Consider the following 20311-nt stretch of genomic DNA (forward strand, 5'->3'; position numbering starts at 1 on the left):
GCTCAAAATGCTGATAGTGATATGGACAATAAAGTCCAGGCTGAGGTGATCTCAGATAGAGATGAGGAAGTTGTTGAGAATTGAGTTAAAGGTCACTCTTGCAATTCAAAGAGACTGGTGGCATTTTGCCCCTACCCTAGAGGTCTGTGGAACTTTGAGCTTGAGAGAGATGATTTATTGTATCTGGTGGAAGAAATTTCTAAGTAAAGAGTTCAAGAGGAAGCAGAGCATAAAAGTTTGAAATATTTGCAACCTGGTGATGTAGTAGAAGAGAAAAACCCATTTTATGGGGAGAAATGCAAGCCACCAGCAGGAATTTGCTTAAGTAATGAGTAGCCAAATGCTAATTGTCAATACAATGGGGAAAAAGTCTCCGTGATATCAGAGACCTTAATGGCAGCCCCTCCCATCACAGACCCAGAGGCCTAGAAGGAAAAAATAGTTTCTTGGGTCAGGTCCAGGATCGCCCTGCTGTGTGCAGGCTCAGGACTTAGTGCCCTGGGTCCCCACCACTCCAGCTATGGCAAAAAAGGGACCAAGATGTAGCTCAGACTATTGTTTTAGAGGGTGCAAGTCCCAAGACTTGGCAGCTTCCACAAGGTGTTGAGCTTGTGACTGCAGAGAGGTCAAGAATTAAGATTTGGAACCTCCACCTAGATTTCAGAGGATGTATGGAAATGCCTGTATATCCAGGCAGAGATATGCTGCAGGGGCGGAGACCTCACGGAGGTGTTAGGGCAGTTCAGAAGGGAAATGTGGACTGTGAGCTCCCACACAGAGTCTCCCACCATCAGCTTCCACTGTGTGCCTGGAAAAGTTGCAGACAATGACAGCCCCTGAAAGTAGCCAGAAGAGAGGCTGTACCCTGCAAAGCCACAGGGTTGAAGCTGCCCAATTTCGTGGGAACCTACTACTTGCATCAACATGACCTGTATATGAGCCATGGAGTCAAAGGAGATCATTTTGGAGCCTTAAGATTTGACTGCCCTCCTGGATTTTGAACTCATGGGGCCTGTAGCCTCTTTGTTTTGGCCAATCTCTCCCATTTGGAATGAGTGCATTTACCCAATGCTTGCACCCCCATTGTATCAAGGAAGTAACTAACTTGCTTTTTATTTTACAGGCTGATAGATGGAAGAGACTTGCTTTGTCTCAGATGAGACTTTGGATTGTGAACTTTTAGGTTAGTGCTGAAATGATATAAGACTTTGGGGGGCTGTTGAGAAGGCATGATTGGTTTTGAAGTGTGAGGCTATGAGATTTGGGAGGGGGCCAGGGGCAGAATAACATCATTTGGCTGTGTCCCCACCCAAATCTCATCTTGAATTTTAGCTCTCATAATCTCCCCATGTCATGGGAAGGACTTGGTGGGAGCTGGTTGAATCATAGAGGCAGGTTTTTCCCATGCTTTTCTCATCACAGTGAATAAGTTTCATGAGATCTGATGGTTTTATAAAGGGGATTTCCCTTGTACACACTCTCTTTGCCTGCTGCCATGTAAGACATGCCTTTGCTCCTCCTTTGTCTTCCACTATAATTGTAAGGCCTCCAGCCACATAGAACTGTGAGCCCATCAAACCTCTTTCCTTTGTAAATTATCCAGTCTTGGGAATGTTTTTATTAGCAGCATGAGAATGGACTAATGCATGCAGTAATCAAAGACTTCACAGAAATTTTTAAAATGGAGGAAGAGAAAATTATCTCTGGATCTGATTCAGAACCATATGTATGGCTAACAATCTAGTGAAATGGAACGCATTGTAGAAAAACTATAAATCCAAGTATAATCATGGAAGCAAATGCAATTGTTCTGAAAAGCAAGATCCTGCTGTACGTATTTTGAAGGGTCTAAATCATAATTGGAGAATTAGGAATTTCTTCATAGAAATTTTAATTAAAAAAGAAAATAAAAATTGCATACATATATGAGAGGAAAACAACTTGGTATTTATAAAGCAAGCAGGTATTAGTTCTAAACTAAATGCCAGGGTTCAGATAATTTAGATATAAGAATAAGATGATCTGAGAATATTATATTGGGTAGGTTGTTTGTTACACATGGAGAAAATAGACAAAGGCTTTCAGATGTGGAAAACCATATTACAGTCATATACCTAAAATAAAACAGGAAGAGAAGGGAAAACATAGGTAAGAAAGAAGGGGGAGAGTCCGGCTTTTCAACATATGAAAAAATTAAAAGCAATAAATATGCAAAATATTAAAATGCCAGAAAAAAATTGATGGTGTACTTGAAATGCTGGATTAACCTCTGAGACTTTTAACATTCATAACAACTTTCAAAAAAGACCTGAAGAGATTCATCATGTCAGTAAGCTCCACCTGACTAAATTACTTACCCTAATGTGGTCAAAGGGTTGATGTTTTATTTTATAATTAATAGAAAATTATAGTTAATTTCTCATTATGGTTGAAAACCATAATAGGACATAAAAATACTCTGGGAAGATATTTCTTTTCAGACAGGAGATGATGACTTATTCAAAAGCCTAAACCATGAAAATTATAATTATGATAGTAAAATAACTCAAGAAAAAAATATAAGAACCAAATGTAACCACAGGCTCAACAGATTCATGCTTAAGTAATAGGACTATGTTTATTTTTATTTTCAATTCAACATATCTTTAATGACTACATTTTTTTCTACTTCAATTTAAACTGTTTAATAAGAAAAATTACCTTTTATGAAAACATTAGCATTATTTAAACCACTGCTATTTTTAACACTGTCACAGTATTTGTCTGCTATGAAAAAGGAACAAAATCATCCAAAGTAAGAAACAGTAGGAAAAAAAAATCCTGTAATTTTATTTAAGAAAATATTTTAAAAGATTAAAAAAAGTTTTTTTGTTTTGTTTTGTTTTGTTTTGTTTTTTTGAGACAGAGTCTAGCTCTGTTGCCCAGGCTGGAGTGCAGTGGCCAGATCTCAGCTCACTGCAAGCTCCGCCTCCCGGGTTCACGCCATTCTCCTGCCTCAGCCTCCCGAGTAGCTGGGACTACAGGCGCCCGCCACCTCGCCCGGCTAGTTTTTTATATTTTTAAGTAGAGACGGGGTTTCACCAGGTTAGCCAGGATGATCTCGATCTCCTGACCTCATGATCCGCCTGTCTCGGCCTCCCAAAGTGCTGGGATTACAGGCTTGAGCCACTGCGCCCGGCCTAAAAAAAGTTTTAATGTAAACGATGAAATGATCACAGCTGGTTTCCAAGGTAAACAGGCAGAGAAATTGTCTTGGTCCATTTGGGCCCCTATAACAGAAAACCATAGATTGGGTGACTTCAACAACAAACATTTATTCTCATAGTTGTGGAGGCTGGGAAGTCCAAGATCAAGGCACCGGCATATCCTTTGTCTGGAGAGGGCCCACTTCCTGGTTCATAGACTGCTGTTTTCCTGCTGTGTCCCCATTTGGCAGAAGAGTCAAGGTCATTCTCTCTCATCTCTTCTTATAAGAACACTATTCCCATTAGAAAGGCTCCACTCTCATACCTAATTACCTCTCAAAGACTCCCCCTCTTAACACCACCCCCATTCATGGCTAGGGTTTACATATATGAATTTAAGGGGCACCACAAACTTGCAGTTCATAACAGAAGTTAAATACCATTTATGTCACTTGCTAGGAGAGCTGACCTTGGGAAAGTCCTCAGTGTTTAGAAATCTCTCAAGCATTCTTATACCGATTACAAAAGATAAAAGTGTGCTAAATACTCTTTTATATAGACAATACCCAAGGCACTCATTATTTATCACAATAATGATCTTCAACCCTGACTGTACATTAAAATACCCTGTGGTGCATTTAAAAAAAAATGCAACTTAAAAGCATGATTCCAAACCTATTAATTATCATTTCTTAGGATGGAATCTGTACATCAAATTTTTTCAAAGCTCCCTGAGAAATTATGGTGCACCAAAAGGTTAAGAAAATAGTGAAAACAATAGAATAAAGTTTTCCCATCAGAAGTTATATATACATGAATGGTCTAATTTTAATTTATAAAGCATTTGTTCCAACTTCCCAAGATCTTATTCATGTAATTATATGAATTCACGTGGATAATACAAATGAAGGTAGACATAGGTTTTTAGAGTTTGTGGACTGGAAATCAATACCACTCTTGCAAAAGCAGAGGTGTTTACAAGCTATTTTTAAAAATATATTCACAACAAATTTAGGAAGTGTTTATTGCACTTTTCTTGTGTTTGCATTTCAGAGGGAGGAAAAGTGAGCTTGTGTTAAATCATGTACTTTACGGATGTGTTTGTGCTTGCTACTCCAGGCAGGAGGTAAATGAATAAACAGAATTACAATACAGCAAACAAACTAGGTTTTCTTTTTAAGTGCCATCTCCTGGAGAAAGAGGTCAGGCTGAGAAATGCCCTCTATTCGCACTTATCCTTTACAAAATTCAGGATTTTTCATGCCAGGCACCTATTCTCACATATTTTCCCTTTACTTGTGTGTTTCTTTCCACCTCATTATTTATTTACTTATCATTTTCTGAGCTTATTTACAGTCTAAGAATACAAAACAAACCCAATTCAGTTTAGAATTCTATGTATGAGAGAAACTTCCAAATTGAAGAATATGCAAAAATTTGCTTAGAATTCAGTTATGAGACTTTTCCTTCATATTGGGCGAGAAAAAAACGAAGGTTTTACTAATATATTTTCAATCATATATAAGAGAAGGACAAAGGAATTTTTCTTATAGCAGAAAAAGGTAATTGGCTTTGTAACTTCACATTCCAATAGCCTAATTCATTTTTCTTAAATACAATGCAAACCATTCAGCACACTAGTTTAGTTTACAATTGCAAATGCATGTAACTTATTCAAACAGAAGCAAACATACACATTTATTCCACAAGTATTCCTTGGGCAATTTCTGTCTCTTTGGTACCGTGCTAGATTTTGGGGATGGATGCAGGGAAGAAGATATCATCAGTCCACACCCTTGTGGAGCTTAAGTGACATTGGAGGGGACAGACAATGAACAAGACAACAAGCAAGAAAACAAACCTTTACAAGCCAGTGATCCCCGTGGAGAAGGAAATGAACAGAGTTTTGCAATAGAAATAATGAAGGGATTATTTAGGAGGTTCTATTTTTGATTAAGTGGTCAGAAAACTCCTCCCTAAAGATGCAGAAGCTGAAATGGGGAGTTAAATATGCACAGCCTTGTGACAAGTTGACTGATGAGTAAAACTGACCAGACCGGGGTGGTTCTGTTTTGTGAACAGAAAAGAGGCCGGCGTGTCTGGAACATAGCAAGGCAGGGAGACTGGATTCCGAGTAAGGATTTAAAAGTAGACGGGACCTGAAAGATATGGGATGTATATTTTATTGTAAGGGCAAAGTGAAGTCATTGAATGACTTTGTGGAAACTCCAAAATCAAGAAGAAATCATGACTAGGTTTCCGTTTACAAAGCATGCTGGCTGCTGTGTAGAGAATGGGCTGAGGGCGTTGGAGGGGGCAGCAGGGAACAGCCAGGAGCCCCTTGCGGAATGCTTGGTGAAGGATGTTGGGAACTCTGCCCTAGGTGAGTGGCAGTGCACATAAGTTGTAGCCACACATGTGAGATACATTTTAAAGGAAAACTCACAAGCCCAACTGATGAATTAAATGTGAGGGGTTGAGAAAAGAGAATAATTCAAGTTGATTACTATGTTTCCGGCCAAGGCAACTAGAAAGAAGGAAAAATTGGTATCAACGGATGACGAAACTGGTCAGGGCACATGCTTAGAGGTGTGTTCAAAAATTTCATTATGATAATCTTCTTTTTTTTTTTTTTTTTTTTTTTTTTTTTTTTTGAGACGGAGTCTCACTCTCCCGCTCTGTCACCCAGGCTGGAGTGCTGTGGCGCGATCTTGGCTCACTGAAAGCTCCTCCTCCCGGGTTCATGACATTCTCCTGCCTCAGCCTCCCCAGTAGCTGGGACTACAGGTGCTCTCCCTCCACCATGCCCAGCTAATTTTTTGTATTTTTAGTAGAGACGGGGTTTCTCCATGTTAGCCAGGATGGTCTCCATCTCCTGACCTCGGGATCTGCCCGCCTCGGCCTCCCAAAGTACTGGGATTACAGGCGTAAGCCACCACGCCTGGCCCCATTATGATAGTAATAATAGGTGAGATGCCTATAAAATATCCAAGTGCAGAAGTTCAGGATGGAATGAAAAATAATATGGAGATCAGATAAGTGGTCTAGACTGGAAACATAAATTTGGGTTTCATCATTTAGATGACCTCTTAAGGCATGGGAATGAATGAGATACTCCAAGGAGAGAACAGAGATAGGAAAGAGAAGGAGGCCCAGATGCTACCACGTGGAATTTTATTTGAGGAAAAGTAATCAGCAAAGGAAACTAAGGGCAACCAGAGAAGGGAAAGACAGGAAGCATATCAGGCCATGTTATAGGAACAAACAGCCTAGGAATGTTAATGTCTGACAAAATCAGATCTTGATTTCTCAATCAAACCACATGATCCGTTCAGGTTGGCTCAGGGATTACTCCAAAACCAAGGCTGAGAAAACCACTGTTTTCAGTATTGCCTATTGCCATGGCAGGAGGAAAGAGCCGGGCAGATTTCAAATGGACAGATCAGTGTTGGTGCCCGGCAGCTATGGGTCTCAATTCTACTCAAATGTAATCAGTCATTGCTAGTCACTTAGTCCCCAACTGTGCAAGAGCTATTTCGCCATGCACTGAACTATTTGGTGAACCATATCAAGGTCAGTAACAATCTGCTTTTCTGCTGGTCAGATATTTCTCACTCTTACTAAAGAAGTCAACCAAGCCAGAATCCCAACCAGTCATAGCATCAAAGCACGGATCTGTGGGTAGTGTTTGGTAATTAGTGGACTACATCATATTCAGGTTTGGGTTCTTTTCATATAGAGACCTAAGAAACAAAACAATGTGTCTACCCCAAAAGAACCTACAATGCATTGATGGAGTGGAGTGGATAGGTAATCTCATTCAAAACTCCCATTTGGAAAGGCACTCATAGAAAATTCTTTGCAAAATCTTCCTGGTTATGGTCTCATTCTTCTCCCTAGAAGGGTCTCTCCATTGCATAGTTCTCCAAGGACCTTGGCTTCCCATTATGTAAGTTGGTTCCTTTTTTATCATGCTCTTTGGACACATGCGAATCAAGCATTGGACAATATATTTTCCTTGGACACTGAGCAGGTTTTTCTGTCTGCTTCTTAACCATAGAAAGATTTTGCCCAAGGGGTTATCTTAAATCTTGAAAAATCTAACACGTTTATAATCTAGGCTTATGGTGTTTTCAGCAGCGCAGTTGCCTCACAAACATTCCCTGCTTCTTATCTCTTTTATTCCAGTGAGCTCTATGTGCCAATTTATGTAAGACGTGCCCTCCTCTCTCTTATTTATTTCAGATATTTTCAGTCTAACAGGCTCCACAGGGAGAGTGAAGCCTTTAGTTTCTTTTTCTTGAGCAATTTTGCTAAAAATTTATTTACAGGGACCATCTTGACTCTCTCTGCACCAGGAAAAACAGGTGTCACCATTGCTATCTGGATAGACACTGTTAAGTTTTCAAAATCTTTAAAAATTATTTTCAAATAATTTACAGAATTAAGAGTAAAGGAATAGTGAAACACAACTATTAGAAAACCTTAATAAGAATTTAAACAGATAACTCGTGTTTTTAATTCCATATTTACCTGGTGGGAAGGGTATACGCATGTGAAATAAGCAGTGTTCTTTGAAAGCAACTCACTGCTCGTCAACTCTCATAAAATAAACTAGGCCATATCAATCTGGTAAATACTGATTCCTGTCTTCAAACATTCACATCAATTCCATCTTACGACTACTTCATGTGCAGCATATTCTTTCTTCATCAAAATGCGATTGATTTTGAAGCTGTGAAACCTCATAATTTTGTTGCAGAGAGGTTAGCCATCACTTTTGGACCTAATTGTAAAATATTTTTTGTTTTTTTCATTTTTACATTTGTAAACACCAAGTAGAATGCTCTGATAATATTGTGGATTATTTCTACATAACACATGGCCTGCCAATCAATGTTCTTTATGAAGACTTTGTTTTTAGAATACTTTAAGGTTCAAAGCAAAATATGAAGGAAGATACAGAAAATTCTCATATATCCCCTGCCCCCCACATGCAGAGCCTCCCCCACCATTGACAACCTTCACCAGAGTAGTACCTTTGTTACGATTGATAACTATATTGATGGATCATTATCACACAAAGTCCATAATTTACATTAGAGTTTGCACCTGGTGTTTTAAATTTTATGGATTTGGGCAGAAGTATAGTGATATATATCACAGAGAATATTTTCACTGACCTAAAAATGCTCTGTGCTCTGCCTATTCATCCCTCCCTTCCTCCAGCCCCTGGAAACCACTGAGTATTTCACTGCCTCCATAAATTTGCCTTTCCAGAATGTCATATAGTTGGAATAACACATGTATTCTTTTCAGATTGGTTTATTTTATTTAGTAATACGCATTTAAGTTTCACTCATGCTTTTTAAGGCTTGATAGCTCATTTATTTTTAGCATAATATTCTATTGTATAGGCACACAACAGTTTATGTATCCATTCACCTTCTGAAAGACATCTTGGTCAATTCTGAGTTTTGGCAATTATGAATACAGCTGCTATAAACATCTGTGTGAAGGTATTTGTGTGGGAATAAATTTTCATTTCCTTTGGATAAATACCAAAGAGTGAGATAGCAAAATTGTATGGTAAGACTTTGTTTAGTTTTTAAACAAACAAACAAACAAAAAAGCCAAATGTCTTCCATAGTGGCTGTACAATTTTGCATTCTTATCAGCAATAAATGAGAGTTCCTGTTGCTCCACATTCTCTTCAACATTGGATGTTGTCAGTGTTATGGATTTTGACGATTCTAATAGGAATACAGTGGTATTTTATTATTGTTTTAGTTTACATTTTTCTGATAACATATGGAATGGAACACCTTTTAAATATGCTTATTTTCCATCTGCATAACTGAGATGTCTATTAAGGTCTTTGGCCAATTTTTAAATTGTATTGTTCATTTTATTACTACTGAAACTTAAGATTTCTATTTGGATAACAGTTCTTTATCAGATATGTTTTTTGCAAATATATTCTCCTAGTCTGTGCCTTGTCTCCACTTACTTGACAATGTCTTTCACAAAGCAGAAAATTTATATTTTAATTACATCTGGCTTCTCAATTCTTTTTCTTTCCCCTATGGATCATGCCTTTGGCACTGTATCTAAGGAGTCATCACCAAACCCAAGGTTACCTAGATTTTATTTGTGACATGAATTTTCACCATCGTATGTGATATTGTTAAAAGATTGTGTGATAACATCCCTTCTGTTGAATAACTCCATGGAGATTACATATTAATTTTTCATTCTTAGAAATATATTATGGTTTACTCATTGATTCTTGAATTTGAGAAAATTCATCTAGAATATTTTTTCTGATGACATGTAGTCTGAAATTTCACTTACATAATGAGTTTTATTATCATCACTAGTATCTTAAGTGCTATATATATCTCTTTGCATTCACACTTTGATTCATATAATAAATAAGGATATCATTCTCTTTGCCTTTTTGGTAGAATTCTTTATAAAAATTCTGATTTCTGAAGTTTGTTTAATGTTATTTTAAAGAAGGCTACAGGATCATGCTATTAAACTATTTTATACCTTCCTGAAAAATGATAAAATTGTACAACTCACTAAAAAACTGAAGATTATGTAATATTGATAATTTATTTTACCACTGCATTATTCCAGTGATTCAATTTCATTTTTAATTTATTCTCTTTTAGGTGTTGTTCAAAATAATTTAGGATTAACATTCTAAGCTGATTCAAAGCAAAATATGTCAAGATACAGGTAATGTAAGATGACTAAGCTCTTGTAAAATACATTGGATTCAAAAACGGTCCAATCAACTCATATTAAAAATACTATCTTTTATTTAAAGTCAACTAATTTTAGATATTAATTCTATCTACAAAATACTTTCATGACTTTATTTGAAACATGAAATATCATATTTTCTGTTAAATATAATGTGATATTTTTCCTTCTCTATCTTTGAATGATCCTTAAGAAAAAATATAATGACATAGCACTCCTTACAAAGAGTTAAACTACTCAAAAATATGCTAAAATCAAAACTTGGATTCAAAGCATGTTATATCTGCTGTTACACCTTGGATTACTCCATTAAGAAATGATAATAAGAAGCATAATATTAATATCCTTGACTTGACCTTGACACAGAGCTGATGTTTTGTTTTTTTATTTCTTTTTAGTAACACATACAAACAGCAACATACACAAATCCATTTCTATATCTAGATCATTCCATGATGTACCCACTTCTGTCCCACCACTCACATTAAGAAACTGCATTAAGAATAGCTTCCCAGTAGTCCCCCTCTTGCCCCTTCAATCACCGTTTCTTGTGAAGGGAACTGTTCTCTCGAGTTCCATCACCATAGATAAGCTCTGCCTGTGTATGAAATTTATATAAATGAATTATACAGTAAGCCCTCCTTTTTGTATGTCTTCTTTTCATCAGCATTTTTTTTCTGAGATCATTGATGACACTGTAGTTTGTTCATTCTATTTTTCTAAAGTTCTGTCCTATGAATATAATACATTTATCCCTTCTTATGCTAATATGGATAGCTTTCTATTTTTACTGCTACAATAGTACTGTTATAAACAGTTTTTGTATTTCTTTTTGTTGAATGCATCCGGCTATTTTTGTTGGCTTTATAATTAAATTAAGTATGATTCAACTTTTATTAGTACTGCTAGTTTTCAAAAGCAGTTGAGTCGAATTACATTTCTGTCAGCAACATATGAGATTTCTTCTGTAGAAAAATCCTTTCCAAAACGTATTGACAACTTTTTTTTAGTCATTCTGGCATGTATATTGTCTTATTCTGTGTATCTGAAGTTATTTTCTAATGAATATAATGAATGATGAGATTTAACACATTTTTTATATGTTGATTGATGATATGAATATATTGTTTTCTTTGGAAGGCATGTTCAAATTTTTGCTTATATTTTGGTATCTGTCATTTTTGTTGATTTGTTGAAGCTTTCAAAAATATACATTCTGGATACAATTGCTTTGTCAGATGTGCGTACTGAAAATATCCTATCACACTGAGGATTGCTTTTTACTTTCTAGATGTTGTCTTCTTTTTCTTCAAAGTTTAAAACCTAAAGCTAGCTCTTTTTGTCACTTATTAAATAAAATTATCCCCACTCCTGCATCATTAAGTTTCTCTTAAAAGCTTTTAACTGAACTATTGCTTAAATGCCTCCTCAGTTTTATATTTTATTAGTTAGAAGTCTAATTATTAACATTACCCCTCTTATGTGTGCCACATTATTGCAAGTGACAGTCTTACCAAAAGGATGACTCACTGTATTGCAGTCTTCAATGGTGATTAGTTTGTTGTCTTTTATGGGGTCTCTAAAGCAATGCCAATGTCGTGCAATGTTTTGCTTTTTTGGTTGCAGCAGCACCTACTTATGAGTCAGAAGTGACCAGGTTATGGTAACGACAACAAAATAACACAGTCTCAGTGGTGATATATGTATAAAAAAGGCTACTTCTTATTCTCTCCAGATCTAGGGAACAGCTCACTCCAAAACCCATGCCACAAAGACAGCCAAGCTTCAAAAAGTTGCTTTAATTAAGATACATGGACAATGGTCAAGAAGGTGACTTGATCTGGAACTGATACAGGAACTCCTGCTCATATTTCATTGGCCAGAATGCGTTACATTCCCATCAAGCTCCAGTGGGTAGGAAACAGCACATGCTGAGACAGTAACAACCAGTGGTCATCCTTCATGAGAAAGCAAATCTAGGCTCTTGGATCCTCAGTGAATATTTTATGAAGGAAATAAATGGTCCCTGTAAATCATAGAAGAACATGTAAAAGATTCCATGTCAAGCCAAAGACCGTGATTACACTCCAGACCACCATATCTGAGCACTATCTCCTCACTGCTAAAAGGGAAGTCAGTAAGCCTCAGATACACAAGCTAGCAAGCAATCAAGCACATAATTAGATTAACTGTAGGGTGCAGTGGTTGACAGAACAAGTTTTCAATGAATATATGAAGTATTAATATTATCCAGCTCGGTTTTAAAACAGAAATGAATATATCCATGCATTTCTTAATATAGTTGGGGCACCCGTGAAATGGAAGGAATTCTCCGCAGTAACAATGCGAATATTTTTTCTAGTCCTTTCTCAAGCACAAGTATTCTGAAAATATTCTTATAAGTAATAACCAATTCTTTATCTAAAATATTGAAGGGAAAATATGCAGTCTCTTTTCTTAATTTGAATTGGGCATCTCACTCTAAAAATTTCTCCCCTTTGTATTTGTTGGATCTCAGTAGAGAAAACCAATTTGATGGAGGAAAATTATGAACACTTATATGTAGATGGCATCTTGAAGTTTACATTTTGAAAACACACGTATACATTTAAACCATATAACTGTAAAGAAGAAAGTTATTATTTTACTTAAATAAGTATAATAAATTGTGCCCAAAGTTACAGCGAGCCTCAGATACAGATTCCTCAGAGCCTGTTTATATGATAATTGCCAACCCCGGTATGACCTCAACTTCAACATCCACAAACAGACCTAGAGTCCTCCTTCCCTTGACCTTCTGCGCTAGTTTGGGTTCTCAGAATCAGGCACCAAGACATGTTTGACACGCAGGAGATTCACTGGGATGAATACCTGTGAAAGATAAAGAAGGAAAAGAGGCAGTGTTAAGGGAAACTTCAGATTCGACACAGGTCCGGCAACTGTGAGCAGATTCGACACAGGTCCCACACGGGGAGAAAAGCGGGGAGTCAGGAAGGAAGAGTTGCAGACTGCAGTGGGCTTCTAACAATGGGGAGTTCTGGAGCTGAAGGGACTGTCCGGGTCCCACAGCTCTCACATGGGTCAGCAGGAGTAACCCTTTCCCCAACCCATGCTCACTGCTTAGCCAGGAGCAGCCAGGGCAGGGTAACACAGCAGAGAATTGAGATGGGTAGCTCTGAGCTGTCATTTAAATACACTCCTCAGAGCAGCATATTTCTCTGGCTGCAAAAGCCACTGAAATCCCTTTCTGCATTGCTTAATTTAAGCAATTATTTAAGAAATTATTTATTTATTTATTTATTATCTAAGCAATAATTTAAGCAAGTGACTTCTCAGTTCACTAGGAACCATGTTATAAGCTTTGGATTTTGTGCTTGAATGTGCCCATCCTCCACTGCTCATGTAGGAATTCATCCCTTCATTAGCACTGTACCCAATGCTCGAGGTTCAAGTGATTCCATTGGTTGCCTGCATTGTTGCAACAGCCTGCTCATTTATTCTATAGCATTTATTATCTCCAAACATCTTTGAAGATATCCCTCGTCAAACAAGTCAGAAAAATTCTAAAGCATTTCCTGAAGTTTTCATTCTTTTCTTCCACTCACTATACCTTACCCAATCTTGCTAATTCTTCTCTTACACCGGTTTCATCATTTACTGGGTTTTGACTTCTGGTTTAGACATAATCTCTTCTAAAATATAGCAATGACAGTTTAGTTACCTCAATGCTTCCAGGTTCATCCAGCTAACCCATCCTTAACACTGATGCCAGAGTCACTTAACTGAAATACAGATCATACTCTTCCCTCACTCATTCCCATTGCTTCCACAGGGCGCATAAGACAAAAGTAACTCCTTAGCCTATCATTCAATTTCCTTCACAGTTTTATTTGGCGAACTGTTTTCAGTGTCATCTCTCACCATTTATTACATCTCCACTATGTTCCAGCCCAAGATCAGACCCCCATCCTAGGCAGGTGGGCACTGTAGATGAGCAAGCACACAGTAATGAGTGGCAGTGTGAAAAATGTTTCTCCACCGAGAGAAACCAAGCTCAATTTTTAAAAAGTCATTGCTTGGGAGCCAAATGCAGCACAGAACTCTGGTGCCCACCAAGATGGCAAGCTGGCTGGTGCTGCGGTGCCAAAATCTACTGAAGAAAGCAGAGACCCTGGTGGGAACAATGAATTCCATGAACCAATGAAAATTCTTGAGAGCTGAGGAATTAAATGTGTCCTTGATCTGAGGGATGAAGGTGGTGAAGTAAAATGCAACCTGGAGTAGGGCTGAGAGATTCGACACAAGGACAGTTGAATAACATTCGCTCTTGTCCTTCCGCAATGTCACAAGGAGAAAATCATTGTCTGATCTTTCCTTGTGGAAATCTGTAGAGTGGCTGAACACTAGGGTGTTCCTGTACCAGGAGAACCATCAGGCCTCCTGAGAAACGTGAGGATGGATGAAGCGTTGATAAAGATGGGCCTGACCTGACTTTCTGCCTTGGACCATTCCTCTACTCATGTTCCCTACACCAATAAACAGCTGGTTCACAACAGACAGAGATCAACTTTAGCTCCTGCTGTTTTACCTTAAAAACAACTTAAAGGGGACAATTTGACAAAGGGATTACATGTCACATTGATAGCAAAGACAGTAATTAATACTTCCTTTCCTTAAGTTGAGGAATTTTAAAATGGCTAGGTCCTGGTCATTGGCCCTTGCTGCTTACATATTGCAAGACGGTGTGGTGATAACCAAGGGAGTATGAACATACCAAAATAGCTAGATAATTAAGAGATAGGACTGCTTTAAAAGATTAATAAGTAGGCCAGGCATGGTGGCTTACACCTGTAATCCCAGCACTTTGGGATGCTTGGGCCAATAGATGGCTCGAGGTCAAGAGTTCGAGACCAGCCTGACCAACATAATTAAACCGTATCTGTAATAAAAAAATTAAATGGGTGTGGTGGTGCAGGCCTGTAATCCCAGCTACTCGGGAGACCGAAGCAGGAAAATTGCTTCAACCCGGGAGGCGTAGGTTGCAGTGAGCTGAGATGGTGCCACTGCACTCTAGCCTGGGTGACAGAGCAAGATTCCATCTCAAAAAAAAAAAAAAAAAAAATTACTAATAAGTGGAGAATATAAAAAATGTAAATGAAAATATATTGAAAGGAAAAGGAATCTTTAATATAATAACAATACATAAGAAGATGGATGATTTAGGTGATATATATAAAACCGAGATCATCAAAATAACTGTCTATTTTGGATATGAAAAGTAAAATATTTGCACAAAACATTATAAGTGCTATAAATAGATGATATAACTAATAAAATTAGTAATTAGGAATAGTAGTTTATGAATCTATAACAGAATCTATAACAGCACAAAATGATAAAAATAATAAAAAATAGACAACTGGTATTTTTAAATATAAAGGTATGGATTAATATTTATAATATCTAAACATTTTAAAAGTGTCAATATCTATGTAATAAAATCCTGTAGAGAGGAAAGTAATAAAATTGAAAGGAGAAAATGTTTGAACAGTCTTATAGCATGTGATTTTTTTAGATTGTCTTTATGCAATAAATACAATGCATGTGAAACCCATTTAAGTTGCTAGGTATATCAACAGTTTGCTCTTTTTTACATCTGAGTAGTATTCCGTTGTATGAAATACATTACAGTTAATCTTTTTGCCTCTGAAGGACACTTTGGCTATATCTAGTTTTTGGCAATATCAAATGTAATGCCTCTAAACATGTGTGTGTACGTGTTTTTTTATGTGAACGTATGTTTTCTAATAGCAACCATAGAAGATCAATAATGATATTTTAAATAACATTATAAATCAACATCTTTAGGAATCTGAGAAATTTTGTGTGTATAACCAACATAATTAACTTAAGGAATAAAATGTTTTCATAATTATTTTATGAAATTATTTTATGCCTACTTTTGCACAGAGATTGAATAGTTATTTGTGAGAATTTTAGAAAATTTATGTTCTCGTTACTATCTCTTTGAATTTTCCTGTAACTATTCTCTTTATAAATGAGTTTGAAACTTCATACTTTAAAGCTCGAAAGAAAAAGCACATAAAGTGGTTTTGTTGGGTATAGGTATATTTTTAAATATCCTTTAGTTTCTGGATGGTTTCTTTATGAGAAATAAAAGGAATTGAATCACAATTATTTTCATATTTGGGGTTTTTTTTCATGTTCTCCTAAGTAAGAACCTTTTCATTACGTCTGTTGATTTCCTCAAATTATTCTTAATAGTTGTGTCATTATCTGGATGTTTTCTTTATTTTACAGCTATTTTCCTGACAGAAAGAATTGTAGCATTTCCAGGTTTTTAATACGTGAGTTATCTGTGGTTTGAGTTGGATAAGTTACCTTGTGTTAGTTATAATTACTATAATAAACTGAGGCCACACATATGTGCCTACATGCAACCCAGCTCTCTTCATAAAATACTGGCGGCAATGAGATGCTTTTGATAGCACTGAACATGTGGGCTCCTCAGAAGAACTAGCTAGGAGAAATTGAGCCTGAAGTCCCACAGGAACAATCTTATGGGAAGGTGAAAGTGGTTCCACAGACATCAAAATTAGTCCAAAGGAATTTTATTATATACATGAGCTGAAGACAGATAAATTTTTAAGTGTAAAAAACCTCAGAGAAAAAGCCTTTGGTGAAAAAGATCCTCAACAAATAAAATATTTTTTCAAAATTCAAGATTTTGACTTCCTATATCTCTTCATGCATTATTTTTAAAAACTAAGTGATGACGATAACTGTGGCTATTGATTATTTAATACAGATGTAGAATCAGTTCTTTGCTGTTCTAGGTTTTTTTTTTCTCTCTTCTTTTTTCTTTTTTCCTTTCTTCTTTTTTCTTGCTCTTTTATTTAACAAAACTGAAACATATTTTGGAGTCACATTGAAGCATTTGAATGACATGTAGGTAATCTGGTACCTGTGCCTAAGGACTGAGGACTTGCAGTGTCTAAGTTCAAATGTGAATCCTGCAACCGTAAAGATCACATCTTGAAAAAAGTGAATTATGCTGCTATAAAGACACATGCACACATATGTTCATTGCGGCACTATTCACAGTAACAAAGACTTGGAATCAACCCAAATGTCCATCAGTGACAGACTGGATTAAGAAAATGTGGCACATACACACCATGGAATACTATACAGCCATAAAAATGGATGAGTTTGTGTCCTTTGTAGGGACATGGATGCAGCTGGAAACCATCATTCTTAGCAAACTATCGCAAGAACAGAAAACCAAACACCGCATGTTCTCACTCATAGGTGGGAACTGAACAATGAGATCACCTGGACTCGGGAAGGGGAACATCACACACTGGGGCCTATTATGGGGGGGAGGGGGGAGGGATTGCATTGGGAGTTATACCTGATGTAAAGGACGAGTTGATGGGTGCTGATGAGTTGATGGTTGCAGCACACCAACATGGCACAAGTATACATATGTAACAAACCTGCACGTTAAGCACACGTACCCTACAACTTAAAGTATAACAATAAACAAAACAAAACAAAAAGCCATATATAACAGGCTTGAGATATGTTGTATATAACCAAAATTTACAGTCACATTTGGTTCATTATTATAGATATTCTTCTAATTTATATGACTGTTTCAAAATCCTTCCTATAAACATCAAAACACTTGTAGTTTGCATGACAATTATTAAATAGTTTATACAAAAGGAAGCAGGTTTTCAAGGCCAAGCAAAGTTTTGTTTGCAGCCATAGCAGATTTTGTACACATGTGTGAACCTTTACTATAGTATCTCAGCATGATAATTGTGTTTGACAGTCATTGGCTTTTGGATTGCACAACAGCATGGAAATCAGTTCAGACTGTAAAATTTGTGCTGAAGTCCTACTTACTACATGTGTTAAGGTCAAAGTAGCTGCTAATGTTATACTTCTCCAGGCGATTCTTGGGAACGAACATTTCACCAGATAACCTAGCACATCACTTTCGACATATTCCCATGCAAAACGGATTCAATGAACAGAAAGTGTCGACACTTGAAATCTTTTTCTCTAAGATCAGGAACAAGACAAGGGTGCCCACTTTTACTACTTATATTCTACATAATACTGGAAATCCTAGCCAGAGTAATTAGACACAGAAAAGAAATAAAAGGCATTCATGTATAGAAGCAACAAGTTAAATGATCTCTGTTTTCAGATGACAAGATCTTATACATAGAAAACACTAAAGACTCCATCAAAAGCTCTTAGAATTAATAAATGAATTCAGTAAAGGATACAAAATGAATACACAAAAATCACCAGTGTTTCTGTACAATAACAACTAACAGAAAAAGAAATCAAGAAAACAATTCCATTTATAATAATTACCAAAATAAATAAATAAGAATATATTTATAACCAAGAGGTTAAAACATCTGCATATTGAAAACTATAAAAAATGGTGAAATAAATGAAAGAAGATATAAATAAATGAAAAAATATCCAGTGTTCATGCATCAGAAGAATAATATTGTTAAAATGTCAATACTACCTAAAGCAGTCTACAGAGTCAAGGCAATCTTACCATAATTCCATAGCATTTTTCACAAAAATATTAAAAACAATAATAAAATTCATATGGAACCACAAAAGACCCAAATAGCCAAAGCAATCTTGAGCAAAAAGAACAAAGCTGCAAGCATCACAGTACCTGTTTCCAAAATACACTAAAAAGTTACAATAATTAAAACACCATGGTCCTGGCATAAAAACAGATACATAGAAAAATTGAAAAGAATGGAAAACCTGGTAATAAATGTATACAGTTTTTTTGACAACTGATTTTTGGCAAACATGCCAAGCACACACAATGGAAAAAGGGCAGTCTTTTCTGTAAATGGTTGGGTAAACTTGATATCCACATGCAAAAAAAAAAAAAAAAAAAAAGAAATTAGACCCTTATCTCACACCATATATAAACAACAACTAAAAATGAATTAAAGACTTCAACAAGAGATCAGAAACTGTAAAACTATTAGAAAAATACAGGTGATAGGCCGGGCGCGGTGGCTCAAGCCTGTAATCCCAGCACTTTGGGAGGCCGAGACGGGCGGATCACGAGGTCAGGAGATCGAGACCATCCTGGCTAACACGGTGAAACCCCGTCTCTACTAAAAAATATAAAAAACTAGCCGGGCGAGGTGGCGGGCGCCTGTAGTCCCAGTTACTCGGGAGGCTGAGGCAGGAGAATGGCGTAAACCCGGGAGGCGGAGCTTGCAGTGATCTGAGATCCGGCCACTGCACTCCAGCCCGGGCGACAGAGCCAGACTCCGTCTCAAAAAAAAAAAAAAAAAAAAAAAGAAAAATACAGGTGATTATCTCCAGGGCAATGGTCTGTGCAGTAATTTATTGGATATGACTCAAAAAGCATATTCAACAAAAGCAAAATTAGACAAATGGGATCACGTCAAACTAAAAAGCTTCTGTACAGCAAAGAAAATCAACAGAGTAAAGAGAAAGCCTATGGAATTAAAGGAAATATTCATAAAACACACATCTGAAAAGGGTATAATATCCAAAATATGATACATAAGGGACTCGAACAACTCAATAACAAGAGAACAAATAATTTGATTAAAAATGAGCAAAGAATCTGAGTAGAAATTTATGTGTATAACACACTAATGGCCAACAGGTATGTAAAAACATATTTTGCACATCACTAATCATCAAGGAAATAAAAATTAAAACCACAATGACATCAATTTATACCTGTAAGAATAGCTATTATCAAAAAGATTATTTTTTATAACAAGTGTTGGTGAGGATGTGGAGGAAAGGGAAGCTATTATCAAAAAGATTATTTTTTATAGCAAGTGTTGGTGAGGATGTGGAGGAAAAGGAAGCTTTATGCACTGTTGGTGGGACTGTCAATTAGTAAAGCCATTATGATAAATATGAAGGTCCTAAAAAATTATAAATAGAATTATCATATGATTCAGCAATGGTACTACTGGGTATATGTTTAGAAAAGACATGAAATCAGTGTGTCAGAGAGATGCCTACACTCACATGTTCATTACAGCATTATTCATAAAAGCCAAGACATACAGTCAGACTAAATGTCCATCAACAGATGAATGGCTTTAAAAAATGTGGATAGACAATAGAATACTGCTCAGCCTTTAAAAGGGGGGAAGTTCTCTCATTTGCAACGATAAAGATGTACCTGGAATACATAACGTTGAATGAAGTAAGCAAGACACAGAAACACAAATACCGTATGATCTCATTTGTATGTGAAATCTAAAAAAGTTGAATTTGTA

General features: G+C 36.5%; 1 protein-coding gene across 4 annotated transcripts in view; it reads right to left on the reverse strand.

Annotated features, from left to right (window-relative positions):
* The window catches only part of LOC126951481 (calmodulin-1-like), a 1062071-nt gene that overhangs the window by 823689 nt on the left and 218071 nt on the right, over positions 1-20311 (reverse strand). Inside the window, exon 1 of one of the 4 annotated variants that reach the window (XM_050785620.1) lies at positions 3545-3550. The exons of the other annotated variants lie outside the window; for them this stretch is intronic. The gene's annotated coding sequence lies outside the window, so the exon portion shown is untranslated. Of the gene's footprint in view, positions 1-3544; positions 3551-20311 lie in introns of those variants that run through there. 4 annotated transcript variants of the gene reach the window in all.

This window comes from Macaca thibetana, chromosome 3 (assembly GCF_024542745.1).
Source record: "Macaca thibetana thibetana isolate TM-01 chromosome 3, ASM2454274v1, whole genome shotgun sequence".
Lineage (NCBI taxonomy): Eukaryota > Metazoa > Chordata > Mammalia > Primates > Cercopithecidae > Macaca > Macaca thibetana.